General features: G+C 43.5%; 1 protein-coding gene across 1 annotated transcript in view; it reads right to left on the bottom strand.

Annotated features, from left to right (window-relative positions):
* Positions 1 to 18873, bottom strand: part of SEC61B (SEC61 translocon subunit beta) — a 112038-nt gene that overhangs the window by 68683 nt on the left and 24482 nt on the right. The window lies entirely within an intron of this gene.

Genomic DNA, 18873 nt, shown 5'->3' with positions numbered 1-18873 from the left:
AGATAGAAGTAGAAGTTGAGGGAATTCAAGCCATTGGAGCTCTTTTGAGGCAAGGCTATGGTGGGCTTTGCATGGAAGGTTACAGGCAAATCTGGCTATGTGGTTATAAGTTTGATTGAGCTTAGTTAAATGGTTTGCTTGGAGGGAGAAAACAGGGGATGCACAGAGAAGGCAAGGGAGGAGGTAGGCTTGGGCAAGAGTGGTCCTACAGGCAACAGGTAACAATTTTTTGTGTCTGTACAACAGTCCAAGTTTTTGGTTGGTCCTTTTTTATGGACTGTTAAGTGAATATTAAATTTTGGTTAATCATCTATGGTGACTCCCAGTAGTTTGGTGCGAGTCTGCATGGATAACACTTATCTAGGGAAGAGATAGAGAAGGAAGTCCTAGAGGAGAAGCTTTTTTGGGGGGGGGTAAAGGATGAGTTGGTTATTGATTAGTAAGTTAAATGAGGTTTGTGTCAGGGAGTGAAGGTCAGTAGGGTTGTTGGACAGGGTGATGAGAGTAGAGTCATCTACGTATTGGATTAGGGTAGTTGTGCAGCAAGCGGAATGAAGGTTATTAGTAAATATATTGAAGAGAAGGGGGCCTAGGATGGATCCTTGGGGAACACCTGTGTTGACAGGTAAGAAGGGAGAGCAGGAGGACAGTCATCTAACAGACTGCTGTTGGTTAGTAAGATTAGCTTGAGAACCAGTTAGTAGTGGAAGCAGACAGGTTGAGTTTTGTTAGTTTGTTAAGAAGACTAGGGAGGGAGACAGTGTAGAATGCCTTGGCGTCAAGGAACAGGCATAACACCAATTTGTCATCTCTACCTTTGGCTATGTTCTGCGTAAAGGAAAGAAGAGCAGTGGAGGTGCTATGGTAGGGCCCAAATCCATGTTGACAGGGGGCGAGGAGATTTTCCTGGAGTAGGTGATTGAGAAGCTGACAGTGAATGCATTTTCTAAGAGTTTTGAGAGAGGAGAGGGGATGGCTATAGGGCAGAATTAGCTGGGTCGGTGGAGTTACCTCCTTTATGAAGTGGGATCACATAAAAAGGATTTCCAGAAGTCTGGGACTAAGGATTCTCTAATGGAGTGGTTGATGGATACTGGATAAACTATGGTACTGGCTGCAAGTTTGAGAAATGGGGGGGGGTCGATTGTCGAAAGAGGGAGAGCATGGCTTAAGCTTCAGTAGAAGGGATTTTACATAGGCTGTAGGAACAGGTTTCAGGGAGAAAGTGGAGTGGGGATTGGTGGTGGAAGGAGTGGGACGCTGAGACGGATTTTTACGAAGTTAGGTTGAGAGGATTTATATGAAGCATTAGTGGCAAGATTTTGTTATAGCAGGTTTCAAGCTTGGCAAGGTCAGAATTACAGAGGTTTGTTAAAATTGGGGGTGCATATGGGAGTGTTGATAGTAGGTGTGTTTAGCAATAGTCAGAAATTGTTTACTCCATTATAGGAAGCCAAGTATCTTGTGAACTTTGATGGATTGGTCTATGTGGAGGTCAAATTTCAGGTTATCATTTGTCACACCTAGCAGTTTAGTATAGGGGGAAGGAGTGAATAAGGTTTTGTTCTAGGAGAAGATCTGAAAAATTTGTGGAAGGAGGAGGTTTTCTAGTGGGACAGAAAAACACAAGTTTAGTTTTGTTGGGATTTAAAACACATTGTGAGTTTAAACATGTTCCAACAGATTGGAAGGAGTCTTGGGTGATCAACTGAAGAACATAAAATGTAGCAACAGAGCAGATCAGAGTGGTGTCATCAGCGCGTTGAATGACATTGGCATGGGGAGTGGTCGAGTGGAGGTGACTGGTAAATAATGATAAAAGAAGGGGTTCAAGGATGGAGCCTTGTGGTACCCCTAGAGTAGTTGGTACTAGGGGAGAGAGGGACTCTTGCCAACTAATGGTCTGTTGACAATCTGTTAAGTAGCTTTGGAATGATACTATGGCTGTATTGCTGAGGTTGTGGGAGGAGAGGACATTAATGAGTTTGGTGTGATTGACCCTGTTGAAGGCCTTTGACAGGTCCAGGAAAATGTCTGATTTGAGTCGTTTCTGTGCTGATTAACTATGTTTGTGAAGGATACCAGGGCTGTTGTGGTGCTATGTGGAGGGTGGAAACCATGTGGGGTATGGGATAGGAGGTTGTGAGAAAGTAGATATTCTAGGAGTTGGGAATGTACTACTTTTTCTAGGATTTTAGACAGGGGGAAAAAAAAAAAAAAAAAAAAAAAAAAGGAGGATGGCAATGGGGCGATAATTAGTGAGTGCATGGGACCTACCAACTTTGTGCAGAGGCAGGATGTGTGACATTTTCCAAACCACGAGACATATAAATAGATCCATTATACAGGCATAAGTATGGTTATTGGGTAGGAGATGGCTTCAGTTGCAATTTTTTGATCAGCAGCAGCTAAAGTAGTTGTTTTTAGTTTTTTTTTTTTAAGTAGTGTTTTGATAATAAATGGGAGCTGGGTTTAGTTTGGTTTGAAGATGTTAGTAGAACTTTGAGGGGGCTACTGGGGTTTAATTTCTGGAAGGGTAGGGTTGGTGTTATTCAGACTGTTGGCTAGGTACTGAATAGATTCTGTGAAGTAGTTGTTGAATTGGGTGGCCACGTTTACATAGTCGTCAGCTTTTTTGGTGTAGGGGTGGTATTTTTACCTGGCTGCAATAGGTTGTTTACTGCCATCCAAAATTTTTGTGGGTTATTCTGATGTTTGTTCGGGAGTTGGATTTGTCAGCTTTAATTATTTTTTTTTTTAAAACTTTGTTTCTAAGTTCTAGGAAATGTTTATTAGTACTGGTTTTGTTCTTCTGCAACTGTAACTAGGCCCTGTTCCAGTCTTTGAGTACTGCTCTAGTTTCTTTGGTCAACCAGGATGCGTAATTAGATTTTATGCACGTTTCTAGCTGGAGAATGGGTGCCGAGAATCTCAAGGATGGTGCTGTTGAAGGAGAGTACTGCCTCATCTAGAGAGAGACAGATGTTTGAGATGTTCCCAGGAACAGTTTGTAAGAGCATAGGTAAAATTATCAGGGTTGAAATGGCTTTTTGCTCCTAATTGTATGGAAGGATGTTTGAGGTGCATGGTTGTGATCTCTTAAGAGAAATGTTGGGCAGTGGTCACTCACTGTCAGGGAGGCAGCCCGAGTGGATTGACAGGTGGGGAGAATTAACTAGAATCCAGTCCAGTATAGATTTTTGTTAGAAGTTTTATCAGTTCTGGTAGGAGAGGAGATGACTTGGGGTTAATGTGCATAGTGGGATATGTGGAGGAACATATAAGCCAGTCAATACTGAAGTCTCCCCATTAAGATGGTCTCTTGAGGAAGGGCTAAGGAACACCATTGTAAAAGGCTTTCCAGAATAGTGATGTTGTTAACCTGGTAGGATATACTCTCCTATAATATTAAGATGTTTGTTGGGGTTGATGGTCAATTTGGCTAAAATTAGCTTGGCATTTGCAAGTTCTAGGGCAGAGGTATGCTGTAGGTAGAGTGTTAGATGGTCTTCGAATAGGATACTTACACCACCTCCTTTTATGTTTAACTCTAGCTTTCCTAAGGATATTGCAACCTGGGGGAGTGATTTCATTATTACTGATGTTTGGTTTTAGCCATGTTTCAGTTAAACTAGATCAGGGGTGGTGGGATAGAATAGCATGTAAATTGTGGGTTTTGTTGGCTATACTATGTACATTAAATGTTAAGGAGGAGGAGGAGATGATTTTTTCTTTTGATGAATGAGGGCAAAGTTAGTTTAGGATGGGTTGGGTGGTATAGTAAAGAGTGTTTGTGGGTCTGGGATCGAGATGGATGTCTTCTGCCAGAATAAGTTGTTTGTGTATATGCTGAAGAAGCTTGGAGAGTTTGTCACTAGATCTTAGAGAATTTAAGAGAGGTGGGAGATTTTGTTAGTTGTGGGAGGAGTTTGATTGTGTGATAGTTTGTATTAGTTGTGTGGAAGTGGGCTGGGGTGATAAGCCACTGTTGAGTGTTAGGAGGTGTTGAGGTGGTGTGGAGGAGGAATAGTGTGATTGAGAGGAGTCTCATATGATGAAAGATAATAATGTAGGATTAGAAGAGAATTTGCAGTGAGGAGGAGAAGGGTGCATTTGGGAAATATAGTGCAGAGTATAGTAGTGTGCGTCGTAGGTGGTGGTGGTAGGAGGTGAGAAAGTGTTTTGTGTGTTAAAGGTTATTGTGTAGTTAGTGGGAGTTGCTGTAAGGAGGCAGACATGGAAAGAGTAAGTGGAATTGGTCTTTTGTGTTGGGAGTGGCTATGGTTAAGTATAAATATACACAAGTGGGGGTGGGTGGGAACTGGGGATATGGTAGGAGAAAGGAGCGAGCCCGAGCATAGCAAGGGCAAATGGAGTGGGTTAAAAAGTACCGTGAGGCAGTTAGCAGCATTAATAGAGGGGGAAAAAAAAACAAAACAACAACATCAACTGCATAGTATACAGTCAGGTGAGTAGCTATGGTGGCTGGGCCTGTATTATACTGCCCTTAATCACAGAAAAGTCAGATATGTCAGTAAACTATTACTACTGTTCACTTTGGAACCAATATCAACCCCTTAAAATAATTTAGTAGGGCCATCTAGGAATTAGATACTGTAGTTGGGAATGAGCTATAGGCAAATTATTCCCAAGTATGGTTCAGATTCTGGGGTGGGATCTGGAGGGGGTTAGTGCTTTACAAGTTGGCAGTAAAGTGCTATGTTAGCAAGTCAATATAAGAAAAACACACACTGTTGCTGGACAAAGCACTTTTTCAGGCATCGCCGTGTCTTTTGTAGGGAGGAGTTCCTTATTGGAACTGGAGTTTGATGCAGGGTCTGTGGCATTCGGAGAGACGGTAACTTGAAGATTAAAGCTAAACAAAGCAGCATTGGAGCTGCAATTCTTCAGATTACTCCAGCTAAAATACATTTAGCAAATCTGCATGCATAGACACTCTTATTGTGTCTTGTGTTTTTGTGCGTTTGACAAGAAATCCACCATCACTTCAGGCTGGGATTCCTTTGATCCATCTTAGACTAACGTTACCTTGTAAGATTACTACAGACCGACTCCTTCCATAGCTTTAACATGATTAAATGATTTGCATTATTTTTTTGCTTTCCTGGTTGTTTAACCTCAGTTCACTTATTTAATCCTTTCAACTACCTCAAACAGTTCTCGTCACATGGCTTTGAATTTATTTTCCATGGTGGCATTAACATTAATCCCTGTCCTCTTGGGTTAAACTCCCCAAGACAGACATTTTTATAAACAAGGTTTGTATTCTTTACTATGGGCACCACCAGTTTCAATGTGTCCTATAAACATAACTCTCAAAATATTAGTGAGAGAATTCTGGCAAAGCCAAAAACAAAGTCCCCAAATTAGGGCCAAGTACTGCTCTTACAAACTTATAACACTGCTAGAATATCATGTTTGGCATTAGCATGCCCTTTCCTAAGGATATGAAGTCTGAAATTGAAAATGTTCGTTATTGTCTAGGGACTTGAATCCTCCCAAGATTTGCCAGAAAACCACTCATTTTAGGAGGAGCAGACCAAAAATCTGGCCATTCTACAAAATTCTGGACAGTTGAGAGGAAAGTCTATAAAACAGCCATGTGCTCCGCTTTTAAATAGTGTCTTCTCTTCATGCAAAGTCTCCCAACATTGAGTAGTCCTTTCCGATACCTGCCATTTAAAAGTTCAGAGGAAATCCCAATTAAGCTGTAACAGCTTTTAGAGCAAATGGTAACTTTCCATAACATGGACTTCATTATCCTGAACATTCTTATTACTCCATAAGTCTGCAGATGGTAGCGTCTTCAACTAAATCTGACACAAATGGTATAACAACTCAGGAATGGTTTCTTACGTAAGTAGAGATACAAACACTGAAGAAAAGCAGCAAAGAACCCTCTGGCAATAGCATTACATAATGGAACCAACGATGGGCATTTTGTAACATAATACAATATTACTCATATGTACTGGTAACTACAACTGCACTTTATTTCTGGCTCCACAAGGTCTATATCAACGGTTAGCACATTTATGAAAGGCAATATGACTAACTCTCAAATCCAGGGTGGAATGCATTATAGAGAAGCAAAAGTGCTCTCTCCTACTATGCCTGGCCAGTAGTTTTGCTTTAGTTTTGTTGATCTCGGGTATCTTGTCAAGCCACTGATAGTCCTGTTTTGAGTTGAAAAGGAAACTGTATATGTACTGGTAGTGATGAGAACATCTTGTCTACTATTCTCCCTTAAATCTTAAGTGCAGTATGAAGTTATGAGGCTACTTCCAAGTCCATAAACTTGAGGTTAGTTTTTTCAAGAACATGGCTTGAAGTGGAGGGTGCAGCTTCTCCCAAAAATATTGACATGGAAACTTCTACATCTTCCCCAAACATTGGATAATTCTAGGCAAAAAAATGCCTTCTACTTTGCTTTCTAATCTGTATAAACTTCCTGAATGTCTTTTATGTTGCTTTTCCTGTCCTAATATCAATGCATACTTCCTTCTCATTTGTTTTTCTTTGCCATGTTTATCCTCTCAGTGCTAACATTTCTTGCAAGTCTCTGGGAAGATGATTTGCCTTCTACCAATTCTCACCTTTTATTTAATCATCATGTGGTCATCTTCAGTCCCTACACTGGTATCCTCTAACTAGTTCTGAGTTTCCGTTGCACTATCCTGTGGCAGACTCCCAATATCATACAGGATATTTTTTTATTTTCTAACCACATGTGAATTCTAGGCCCTTTTGTAGCTTCTATGCTAATCCTTTTACCCAGTTTTGATTCTAGAGTGTCAGTGTCACCGTCTTGTTCTCCCATACCCCCTCTGCTGCTTTAGGTGCGTCAGCCTGCCATAGTGCGTCTCTGGATTATCTCTTAGAGGAAAAAATGTTTTCTAATATTACACAAGTCAGATCCTTTGGTTACAGCCAAAGGATGTCCAAGCTTTTTCCCCACAGCTACCTGCATTTTTACATGAGGGAATATTCCTTTCGGTCAGCATGAATGCATATAACCTGTACTTTTTGACTGTTACTAATCTTATGTTTGCATACCAGATGACCCTTAATAAGGGTTATCATGCATCCTGAGTCCAGTAGGACTCTTAACCACCCTGCCCTCTAGAAACAATACCTCACCAGCTTTACTTACAAGGCTCAACTAGTCACTCTTCACAATTCTAGCATTTTCTTTAGTCTTACTAAGACAGAATGTGGCAATGCATCCACTTTCCCACATGCGAAGTAAATTAAGATGGATTTGGAGCTTCTTCGTTTTAAACAAGATGGTATGCTTCTCACTTTGGTTTTAGACTTCAAAGCAGACAACTGAGTTTTAAGCATTGTGTTACTAACTAATAAGCATTCAAATGAAGTTGCTAATTTATTAGCGTTCTTAGGATCACTCTGCAATACCCAGTTTCATACATTTCTAGGCAAAGCACTTTTAAACATATATACCATATTTTCAACATTTTCAAATTTGTTTTCATCAGGATATTGACATTTTAAAATTGCACACTTAACAGCTTGTTCATCAGGGGTTATTCCATCTCTAGTCAGAAGTTTTTGAAAGCTTATCATAATTAGTGTAATCAGTCCCTCCCATGTTCATATACATTTTTAAAGCCTCTCCTATCAACTGGGATGATTGCTTAACCTCAGTAAAAGTAGGGTAAAGTAGGGTGACATAGCTAAAAAGTCACAAAGCATAACTTTAGCTCATCTTCCTTGCATGTCTTTTTCATAGCAAATGCCTGAAAGCAGTGTCTACATTTATCAGTGCAACTAATTGTTGCTGTAGTTACATCAGCTACTGTCAGTCTCTGCTTTAGACTCAAACTGTTTTACCAAACCCTCCATTGTTGAGACTGCGAAGAAATACTAGCAAGAATGAAGACACACCAAGTCCCAAGTATAATAAGTTATGGGGCTTAATAAAACAAAAAGACTGTGTTGTCTAACCTCCATATTGAGTAAAACTGTATTACCACAAACTAAAAGAAGTGGTACTACGCTAAAGCAAATATAATTGGTTTCAGAAGTGAAATATGATAAGAGTACGGTTTAAAAATGTACAACAAAGTTTTTTATATACTTTTTCTGTAACAAAGAAACTATAAATGTAACAGGATTACTGAAGTGCACCAAAGGGGGAAAGTCTCATTTCAAAATATGTACACATTTACTGCTTCCTGAAAAGCTACAGCAGATGAAGATAAAGTAATGCCTTATCTGCCCCCCCCCCAATACTATACACTTGCTGAAATAAACTTTACATAGAATTTGGAAAAAAAACAAAAACAGGAAAACTGTCTAGAACTCTGGAATCAAGACAGCTTGTTATCTTCTGAAGTATGCACATGTGGTTGGCTCCTGTACAGACAATGTGGGATGTTACACTTATTTAAGTGTTCAACTGCTGTTTAGTCTTCAAAGCAAAAGGTATAGAAAAAATTAAGGGCATCTTTAAGTACTAACTGCGTCAGTACAGGATATGTTGCTAGAAAGAAAAAAGAAATTTGTTTCGCCATCTGCATGCTTAAAAACATTTTTTTTAATGAGTACAAAATTATACCTGCTTGAATGTTTGACTTTGTAATCCAATTTTGTTACTCAACTAAATGCTTCTGGCCAGTGTTCATTATCTTGATGAACACGTGTACTAAACCTGATGTAAACACAACTGTACGTCTCTGCCTTTTGAAAAATAGCTGCTCAAGGTATTCCTACCATACCTAATGTCAAACAGTCCACTTATTTTTTTTTTTTGTGCATTTTAAAGTGGTCTAGCCAGAGGAAGCATCCCCATGAAGTTAGAGAAGTGGACATGGTACTAAAGAGGTATTAATCCCTCTCTGAAACACAGCAGGTCTCAAGTTTCAGTTGCTGTTGGAAAGACTGCAGTGGAGGGCTCTGGGCTCAGTTTGAAGTGTTTAGAATTCTTGACACTGATTACGGACTTCCAACTGGACAGTAAAAAGCTCAAGAGTGTGATAGTGATCTAGAACATGAAGTAGCATGGTAGCTTTAGAAGAGCACTGCAAATGCAATGCATGTTCTCAAACAGAATCTGTGCTTCTGACCATCAAGTATCCCGAGACCACAGCCTTTGACCAATGCTCATTAAACTGATGCAGGCATTGTAGATTTAAAGGCAATACTGCGACCCAGCAATTGCTTTTTAGTGGTATATAGTATGGACATTGCAAACAGCCTGCAAAACAGTTCAGTCAAAGTATGGTTCCCTTGCAGCCACAAGTTTAACTGATGTGCAAGGCACACTGCTTTGTAAAATTACTTTAAGACAAAGCACACAGAAATTGGTACAATTAGCTCCATGAAGTTTAACAAATGTCACTGTCACAGATGACTAAACAAACTGAAAAATATGCCGTCAGTATCACCAAGAATGAGACACTGTCCACACTGGATGCAGCTAAGGTTCAGTCTACCGTACCTAGAGACGGAATTGTGGCAACTGAGTGGACTCAATGTAGTAAAGCTTTTAGTTATGTACTTACCATAACTTTAGATGTTTGGGATCCATCTCGCCTACATTCTGTACTGATGGGTTCGGAGCCGATCTTCGGCTCTGACTCGGCACACTATACTATAGAGCAAAGTCTCTAATTGGCTGAGCTATTCTATATCCCAGGATGCACCACTACCAATTCCCCAGATCTTGTTTGTCCGCACACATGCACTGCTGATATAACATTGCCAGATGTTTCAAGATGAAACGGTCGAACTTGAACCGTCCGGTCTCTTCTGGTCTCCAAGGCAGGGGGAAGGAGGGTGGGTATTAGGAATGTAGGCGAGATGGATCCCAAACATCTAAAGTTATGGTAAGTACATAACTAAAAGATGTTATGTGATCCTATCTCGCCTACATTCTGTACTGATGGGACAGCGTCCCTAGCACCTGATTCCTGGGTGGCTCACTGGAAAACACTCCTGAGAACTGTGGAACCGAAGGAAGCTCGCCCCCGAGATGCCACATCCAATTTGTAATGAGAAATAAAGGTGTGAGGAGAGGACCAGGTAGCCGCAGCACAAATGTCACTAATGGCAAGCCTAGAATGAAATGCTGTTGAAGTAGCCATAGCCCTTGTAGAATGAGCTTTCACAGTGGTTGTAAGCTCTCTATTAGAAAGAAAATAAATATGACCGATACAGTCTCTGATCCACTTGGCAATAGTGACCTTCGTGATGGCTTTGCCCAATTTATTGTCTGAAAAGGACACAAATAACTGATCTGTTTTCCGTGTTTGGTGCGTCCTAAGTAGAAACGTAATTGTCTGTGAACATCTAATGAATGGAAGATATATTCTGCTCTGTCCGAGTAATTGGGGAAGAAAACTGGAAGTTCCAAAGACTGTTGAAGACAGAAACTAAAACAAACTTTGGGAACAAAAGATGGATTAGGCCTAAGGGATACTCTATCCTTGTGAAAAAACAGGTACGGCGGTTTGACACATAGGGCTTGAAGTTCCGAAACTCTTCTGGCTGATGTAATTGCCACCAAAAAAAGCAGTCTTCCAGGAAAGAAATTTCAAGTCAGAAGTTGCTGGCGGTTCGAAGGGGGAAGAGGTCAAGGCACCTAATACGAAATTGAGATCCCATGGAGGAGCAGGATGAGAAACTGGAGGACGTAGCAGCCCAGCACCTTTCATGAAGGCTTTACACAACTTATTGCTCATCAAAGGTGGGTCTATACTTTCATGAAAATTAGAAATAGCTGCTAATTGAACCTTAATGGTAGAGACCAAAGAACCTTGATTGAACAGGGAAGCTAAGAATTTCAAAACGTCTGCCACCGGGGCAGTAATGGGATCTAATCCCCAGAGTTGGGCCCAAATGGCGAATCTCTTCCATTTACTATTATACATCTTCTTAGTCGAATTCTTGTGGGCCGAGGACAAGATATGTATAACTTGAGTCCAAAACCTGGTTCCTGACTATAGTCGGAAGTGGAGGAGCCAAGCTGTTAACTTCAGAGAGTGAAGGGACTGGTGAAGCTGTCCCGACTGGTGGATCAAGAGATCTGGTACCTGGTCCAGGGACCATGGGCCGTCCAGTGCGTATTTCTGAAGAAATGGCAGCCAGACTTGACGAGGCCAGTATGGGGCAACTAAAATCATCTTGCACTGCAAGTGAATCGCCTTCTGGATCACCCTGGGGAGAAGGGGAACCGGTGGAAAGGCGTATAGTAAGCTGGTGGGCCAAGCTTGGACTAGGGCGTCCTTGGGAAACCCCCCCCGGAACCGGGGTAAGAGAAAAGAACTGTAGACATTTCGTGTTGAGGGGAGTTGCAAAGAGGTCGCAACAAGGAGTTCCCCATCTTCTGAAGATCTGAGATGCTACTCTGTCGTTCAGAGACCACTCGTGCGGGGAGAGAATGGTTCTGCTCAGTCTGTCGGCTATCACATTGGATCTCCCCGGAATGTGTGTTGCTACCAAGAAACGGTTGGTTGCAACAGCCCAGTTCCATACTTTCATGGCCTCTCTGCAAAGAGGGTAGGACCTGGTCCCTCCCTGCTTGTTCAGATACCAGACTACTGACATGTTGTCGGACTGAACGGCAATCATACCTTTGGGGGAGGTAGTTGTGTAATGCTTGAAGCGAAAGAAGCACTGCCCTCATTTCCAGTATGTTGATGTGTAGGGAACTCTCGTCGGGGTGCCACTTGCCTTGAACTGACCTGCCCAAGTAATGTCCCCCCCACCCTGTCTGGGAGGCGTCCGTAGCCAAAGTGGCCACTGGAGGAGGAGGAACGAAGGGTCGCCCCTGATCCACGTTGGAGGAGGTAAGCCACCAACGGAGGTCCTGTTTGCACGTCTCCGTGATTATAATTTGGTGACTGAGAGGAAGCTCCTGATACGACCACTGGACCGACAGGAGCCACTGGAGAATCCTCATGTGTAATCTTGCTAAGGGGACCAGGAGAACGGTAGCCGACATGGAACCCAACAGTTGTAGGACCATCCTTGCTGGGGCTCGGCGTTTGAGGAGCAATGCTCGGACTTGAGATTGTAATGTTTCTATTCTCTCTGTAGGAAGAAAGACCCGCATTTGCCTTGAGTCTATCTCTACCCCAATAAACCGTATATGCTGAGATGGCAGCAACACAGACTTTGCCCAATTGAAGGTGATTCCTAGGGAGGTTCCTAGAGATATAGTGGCTGCTAGGTTCTGTAATAGTAGATGCCTGGAGGTGGCAGCTAGGAGCCAGTCGTCTAGATATGGAAACACCTGGAATCCTAGACTCCTCAGGTGAGCAGTCACCACCGCCAAACATTTGGTGAACACCCTGGGGGCTGTGGTGAGACCAAAGGGCAGTGCGCAGAACTGGAAATGACCGTCTCCCAGGCTGAAGCGCAGATGTCTCCTGGACGCCTGATTTACCTGAATGTGATAATAGGCGTCCTTGAGATCTATGGAGCCCATCCAAACACCTTTCTCCAATAGCGGGAGAATGGATTGTAAGGTGACCATCCGGAACTTGGACTTCTTGACTGATCGATTCAGGTTGCTGAGATCCAAAATGGGCCTCAAGTCCCCGGTCTTTTTTGGCACCAAAAAGAATTTTGAGCAAGTCCCTAATCCAGTCTGGTCTACGGGGACCGGTTGGATGACTCCTTTTTGAAGCAGCTTTGAAATTTCGATGGCTGCAATATCCCGTTGACTGGGTGGCGGGTCCGGGATTTTCCTGGATGGAGGGGTGTGAAAAGGGATGACGTAACCTCCGGCGATGATTCGAGCACCCATTGGTCCTGAGTGATACTCCCCCAAGCCTTTAGGTGCCTCGAACGACCCCGACTGGCTCGAGCTGCAGTCGGGCAATCCTTCAGGGATGCTGAGAGGTTGAAGAGCCACGAAAGGACTCATGGTCTCCAGTGTTGCGGGGCCTCTGCCACCTCTGGGATGGCGTCTTCCTGAAAAATTTCCCCTCCTCTGCCTCTAGAAGGGGATAGTCCTGCTGTGAGGGGTAATTCTTCTGAGATTTACGGAACCACATTTTCCCTCCTCTTTTAGCCTTGGGATAAGGCCGAAAGGGAGAGGAAAACCGTGCCCCTACGGCAGTCAAAGTCTTACCCTCTTGTTCACAGCAGGTCAAGGTGTCCTTTACCTTGGGTCCAAACAAAGAGGACCCATCAAAGGGAGCATCGGCAAAGGAAGACTTGAAGGCCTCCGCAAAATGACACAGGCGGAGCCAGGCTTGTCTCCGTAGAGCAACACCCGTACCCACCGCTCTACTCGCCCCCTCGGCTGCATACGAAATGAGCCTCATGGACGAGTTCGATATCGACGATAGGGTAGCCAACTGAGAGCTAACCGTCTGGGCCAACTGCTCAGGTAGGTTACCAGAGAGGGTATCTGAGAGTTCCTTGATCAGGTCCCTCTGAAGTCTAGTGAAGTGCATGAGGTAATTCAGAGACCTTAATGTAAAGGCTGCTGAAGTAAGGGTGCGCTTCCCGGTCCATGCTCCTAGACTCCTTATTAGGAGGATGGACGGACGTCGAAGCCTCTGCCACATCTTGCTGGGTAGCAGATGCCACCACCATAGCATCTACAGCCACACCCTTGGTGTGAAATTCCTTTTCCGGGGGCGCTGACAAAAATTTGTTAGGGCGAGCAGGCACCGGTTCCACAGAATCTGGATGTTCCCACACCCTTCGAGAGATCAAATCCAGGAGCTCATCGAAGGGCGGAGACACCCAGGAGGCGGAGGGCTGAGCCCCGAAGGCCTTGAGGAACACCGACTCGTCAGAGGAAGGGGGTTCGGTCTGCCAGCCGCCTCGTTGTTTGAGGACTTCCAGGATGTCCGCAAAGGAGACATCATCCGAGGACGACTTGGTGGACCCTTCCGCATAATCAAGATCGGTGTCGGAGGTGATAGACTCGTCAGGGGAGTCGACGTGCTTCCTCTTACACTGTTTTTTTCTTGGGGATTCCTCTGAAGACTCTTCAGAGGGACCTCCAGGAAGAGGGGGACCCCCAATGGGGGTGACATCAGGCCCCAGGGCTCCGCTGTCTTGAGACAGGGGGACTACAAAGGACCCAGTCTCCATGCCTAGGGAAGGTGCCGGGGAGACGGTGGAGGTAGCCAAAGAAGATTTGGCCAAAGCACTCCTCATGGCTCTAAAGGCTGGACCCCCAGAATCCTGGGAAGGTCCGACCCCCAAAGCCATAACAGCAGACGGCACTCCCGCAGCCGGCCTTTTGAGAGAGGCTCGGAACCGAAAACATCGGTCCCGAAGCGTCACCCCCGGGGCCGACCGAGGAGGTCCGTGTACCGAACTCCGACCCGAAGGCTGGAGTAGGAGTAAGGGTCGGAGCCGACCCAGACACCTCCATCGGCTCCACCAGCACCAACTCCAACGGTGCAAAGGCTGTTGGAGGAGGAACCAAGGCTAAAGGGTGGACCATGGGCTCCAAAGCCGAAACTAGCTTTTGGAAGACTGGAGACTGAAACAGCCTTTGGAGCACCCTGTCAATGTCCGAATCCGACATCTTGGAAGACCGGGAGGAGATCGAACGGGTCCGACTAGACTTCTCCACCGGCTCCGAAGGACTAGCGGACCGGCTCCGAATTGTCTCGATCAAAATCGGTGCTGAAGGAGACTCCACTGTAATTTCCTTCGGTGCCGAAGAGGACTTCAGCACCGAAGGGGAAGAGCCTGAGCGGACAACCCTCATTGGCTCCGAAATCAGCGGAGCCGATGGTGACCCGCCTCTCGAAGCTCCAGCCATCGGCTCCAAAGCCAGAGGAGTCGAGGCTGGAGGCTTCGAGGCAGACCGTTCCGCCCTCGGCTCCGAAGTCCGTGGAGCCGATGGAGAAGCCTGCCGAGATTTCTTGGTGGTCAGTTCCGACGGACTGGTCGGAGCCGACGATTTCTTTTTCTTCAATGGAGAAGAAGAGGAAGATAAGGCCTCTTCAAAAGTAGGTCTGATAAGTCCTTTTAGAATCAATTTATTTTTCCTCTTTTGGAGGACTCGAGAGGAAAAAGTGTGACACACACTACAAGACTCCTGAATGTGTTTGGGTCCTAAACAGTACACGCATAGGGAGTGATCGTCCGTTATGGACATCTTGTAATTGCATCTAGTGCATTTTTTAAACCCAGAGGGTCTGTGCTCTTTTGACATAATGCCAACAGTTAGAAAAAACACAGGAAAAAACTGAATAACCAGAACAATTTCACTTTACAGTAAAATAAAAGTTAACAAAAGGGTCACACAACAGGAGGGCCAAGAACCCTCTAACTAAAAACGGGTACTTGACCACCTCATGAAACGCTACACAAAAAGGCTCACTCACGCACGAGGGGAAGGCCCCTCTAACTTAAACGGAAACCTTTCCCTGAAACACAATTTTTTCCACAAAAAAAATTCAGAAAACTCACTCATACACAAAACAGCTTTTTGGTTAAGTTTAAGAAAATTCCTGACAGAAAATTCTAATACAGAAAGCACTTAGCTCAGCCAAGCTCGAGACCATGTCTTTGCTTTGTAAGCGGCAAACGAGATCTGGGGAATTGGTGGTGGTACATCCTGGGATATAGAATAGCTCAGCCAATTAGAGACTTCGCTCTATAGTATAGCATGCCGAGTCTGAGCAGAGGATCGGCTCCGAACCCATCAGTACAGAATGTAGGCGAGATAGGATCACATAACATCAACTCATTCCATCCTCAAAAGACTACATGAATGAAGTACAAACTGCATAAATATAACTGGGCACGAAAAAACAAACATTCAGCCTTTGATCTGGGGTGAGGGGCGAGGTTTTTAAACCCCACTGCTTTCCGGCAAACCTGCTCATGTGTTAATTATATAATGCCCAAACATACTGCATGTAAAGCCTTAAAAATTATAAAAATTATAAGAAAATAGAAAGTAACAGTGATTTTGTTACTGAAGTAAGACTTAATAGGTGGGTGACAGGATGACAAGTTACTGCTGTTGAAATGTTGACTTTGCCTACTAACATGAGAATATGGTTAACTGATCTGACAATAACCTTGTTTAAAGAAATGGGCAAAACAAGAAACTTAGCTAGGTAGAAGGGCATAAAGGCTGAAGAGGGGCTTGTCCAGCACACCTTGGGTATAAGAAGAGTAGTCTAAGCATTCAGACAAGGTTCCCTGGGTAAATGGGGAACTACTAGTTTCAGCATATGCCAAGATCTTAGAATTTAAACTTCTCCAGTAAGTGGGGTAGGTGCAGTAAAAAATGCACACATATACAGGAGTAGTGAACAAAAGTCACACTAAACAGTTAGCAAAAAGACAACACTGTACTGATATGTTGTCTTGAACCTGTAGCCGCTTGTTCTGCATTTTTTTTTTTATAACAAAAAAAATGCAGAACCTGTAGCCGCTCCACGTTTTTTTTTTTTTTTTAAACAAATGCAAAAAGTGACACTAAACATACCAGAGAAGCCCTCCACAGGGCACCTTTTCAAGTGCCACTGGCCAGGGTTCACTTGAACTGGGAAAGGGAACAAGTAGATGGTAGAATCTGAGGATATACAAGCAGATCACAGCTGTCAACTTTCCATTTCCACAGTGTGAACACTACCCTTCTTCTTTCGGCTTTTCCCGGTTAGAGGTCACCACACTGGATCACCTGTCCGCTCACAATTGGCAGTGGAGTTTTAAAGGTGTCGAGAGTGTCGAGTTGCCAGACAGGCGCCCAACCTTCCACAGAAGGCACACACACGCTCTCAACCCCACAGCCAATTTAGAGTGTCCAATCCACCTACAGCATGTCTTTGGGATGTGGGAGGAAACCAGAGCACTTGGAGGAAACCCACACGACCACAGGGAGGACATGCAGACTCCGCACAGAAGGCACCCCAGCAGAGTATCGGCAGAGTATCGAACCAGAAAACCTCTTGCTGTGAGGCAAGAATGCTAACCTGTACCCTCATAATATGGAAAAAAAATGGACAAAGCGTAGAACATTCACTAACAACCAAGGTTAAGAAGTTCAAAGAATTTACATTACAAATACAAAATGATATTCTGATGAAGCAATAAGCTTCAGTATTATTTACAATGGCTATAAAATTTAAACACTCATGTGACAGACCCTTTCAATGAGAACATGGACTTTAAGACTCAAAATGAAGTACACTTGAGAGATATGGTGCTTAAGGACATTGTTGACTCAGTACATTGCTTTTTGGTTTACTGAATCCCTTGTTTCATCTTTCGCCTTTATAGGCAATGAATGTGACATATTCAGAATCCAATTAGTACTGCAGTGACAGACACAATCATTTGGGGCCCAGAAAAACAGTTTAAACCTTTGTAGACTCCAGCTACACCTTATCCACTGATTTAACTAACTGAAAATTTCTGCAAAGGAGTGCTGCAAAATATTAATTTCTTAGTCCGTCTGAAAGTTTGTTTTTTTTTTTTTTGTTTTTTGTAATATGCAAGGGATTTTTATTACTGCAATGTCTTGCAATGGGTGTGAGTATGGGAACAGCAAAAAAAACTAAAGGTTAGAACTCTGGCTAGACCCACATACCAGCCTTTCAGAAAGCTGTGCATTTTTAGAGAAATGGTCTGAGCTCACTAAAATGATGGGTCCACCTATGTGCACTTTCAGTAAAGATATTTTAGATGCCCCTAAATGTTTTTTTTTTCGTGGAGGGAGCTGCCACCTTCTGGGCAGCTTTCAGGAATGGTCAGGAAGAAAGTAAAATGACATTTTTATATGCCAATAAGCTCAACAACTACAGAAGTTTAAGTTTACAGGGGGTCCCAGTGCTTTTCCTGTTCGGTTCTATGGACTTTATCCCCCTAAAGAGTTAAGGCAACTAAAACTGCTGCATCAGTATTCTTCTGACAATGATGACTTGCATCCTTTGCTATAAGCTCCATTACTGCAGCAATATGATAAATATCCTGAAGACATTTAACTGGACTCTACTAGGCATACCCCATCCTCATAAGGAACAAGTAGTACCAGTGATAAAGGGGAAAACTAGCGGCTGACTGAGTAGTGGCACTCTCAAAATCCAGTAGATCAGAAAATCTCGTGTGTCAGACTAAACTTAAAACAAAACCAGCAAAAGAACGATGCAAGAATAAATGTATCCAGTGGGTAAACAAAAGAGAATGAAAAAAGACAAAAATCAAGTGGGGACACTACAAAAGTGAACTGATCTAGCGATGCCATTCCCCTTAAGCAATGGAATACAGGAGGTATCTATCCTTGGGGAAATGCTGAAAGAATTCCTTCACTTCCAAGAGAGATTCCCACTCACAGCGCCTTGATATAATAAACAATGATCCTACTATTAATACAATACACAAAGTCAACAGTGAAAAAAAAAAAAAAGGCACTACAAAAATCCTTTATGGTCATGTTCAAATGCAAAATGCCACTACTCAAGACTTGCAAATAGTTTTAAAAGCATCTGTTCCACCTGGCAAGCTGAAAAAGATACTGGAATCCAGTATCTTTTTGAGCTTGCTAGGTGGAACAGATGCTTTTAAAACTATTTGCAAGTCTACAGTAGTGGCATTTTGCATTTGAACATGGCCATTAAGGATTTTTGTAGAGTGCTTTTTTTTAGGATTTAATCTTTGACTTGGCTTTTCCCGGTTAGGGGTCGCCACAGCAGAACTCCAGTCCACTCATGATTGGCAGTGGATTTTTATGATGCAGAGTTGCCAGCCTGACGCCCAATCTTCAACAAAGGCACTCCCATTCACGCTCGCACCTACCTGCATGTCTTTAACATCACTCGACCGCAGGGGAGGACATGCAGACTCAACACAGAAGGCGCTCCAGCCGAGAATCGAACGGGTGAACCTCTTGCTGTGGGG

The sequence above is a fragment of the Protopterus annectens genome, chromosome 3.part0, assembly GCF_019279795.1.
Source record: "Protopterus annectens isolate FY-2018-M chromosome 3.part0, PAN1.0, whole genome shotgun sequence".
Classification (NCBI taxonomy): Eukaryota; Metazoa; Chordata; order Ceratodontiformes; family Protopteridae; genus Protopterus; species Protopterus annectens.
This window is presented reverse-complemented; position numbering and strand designations above follow the sequence as displayed.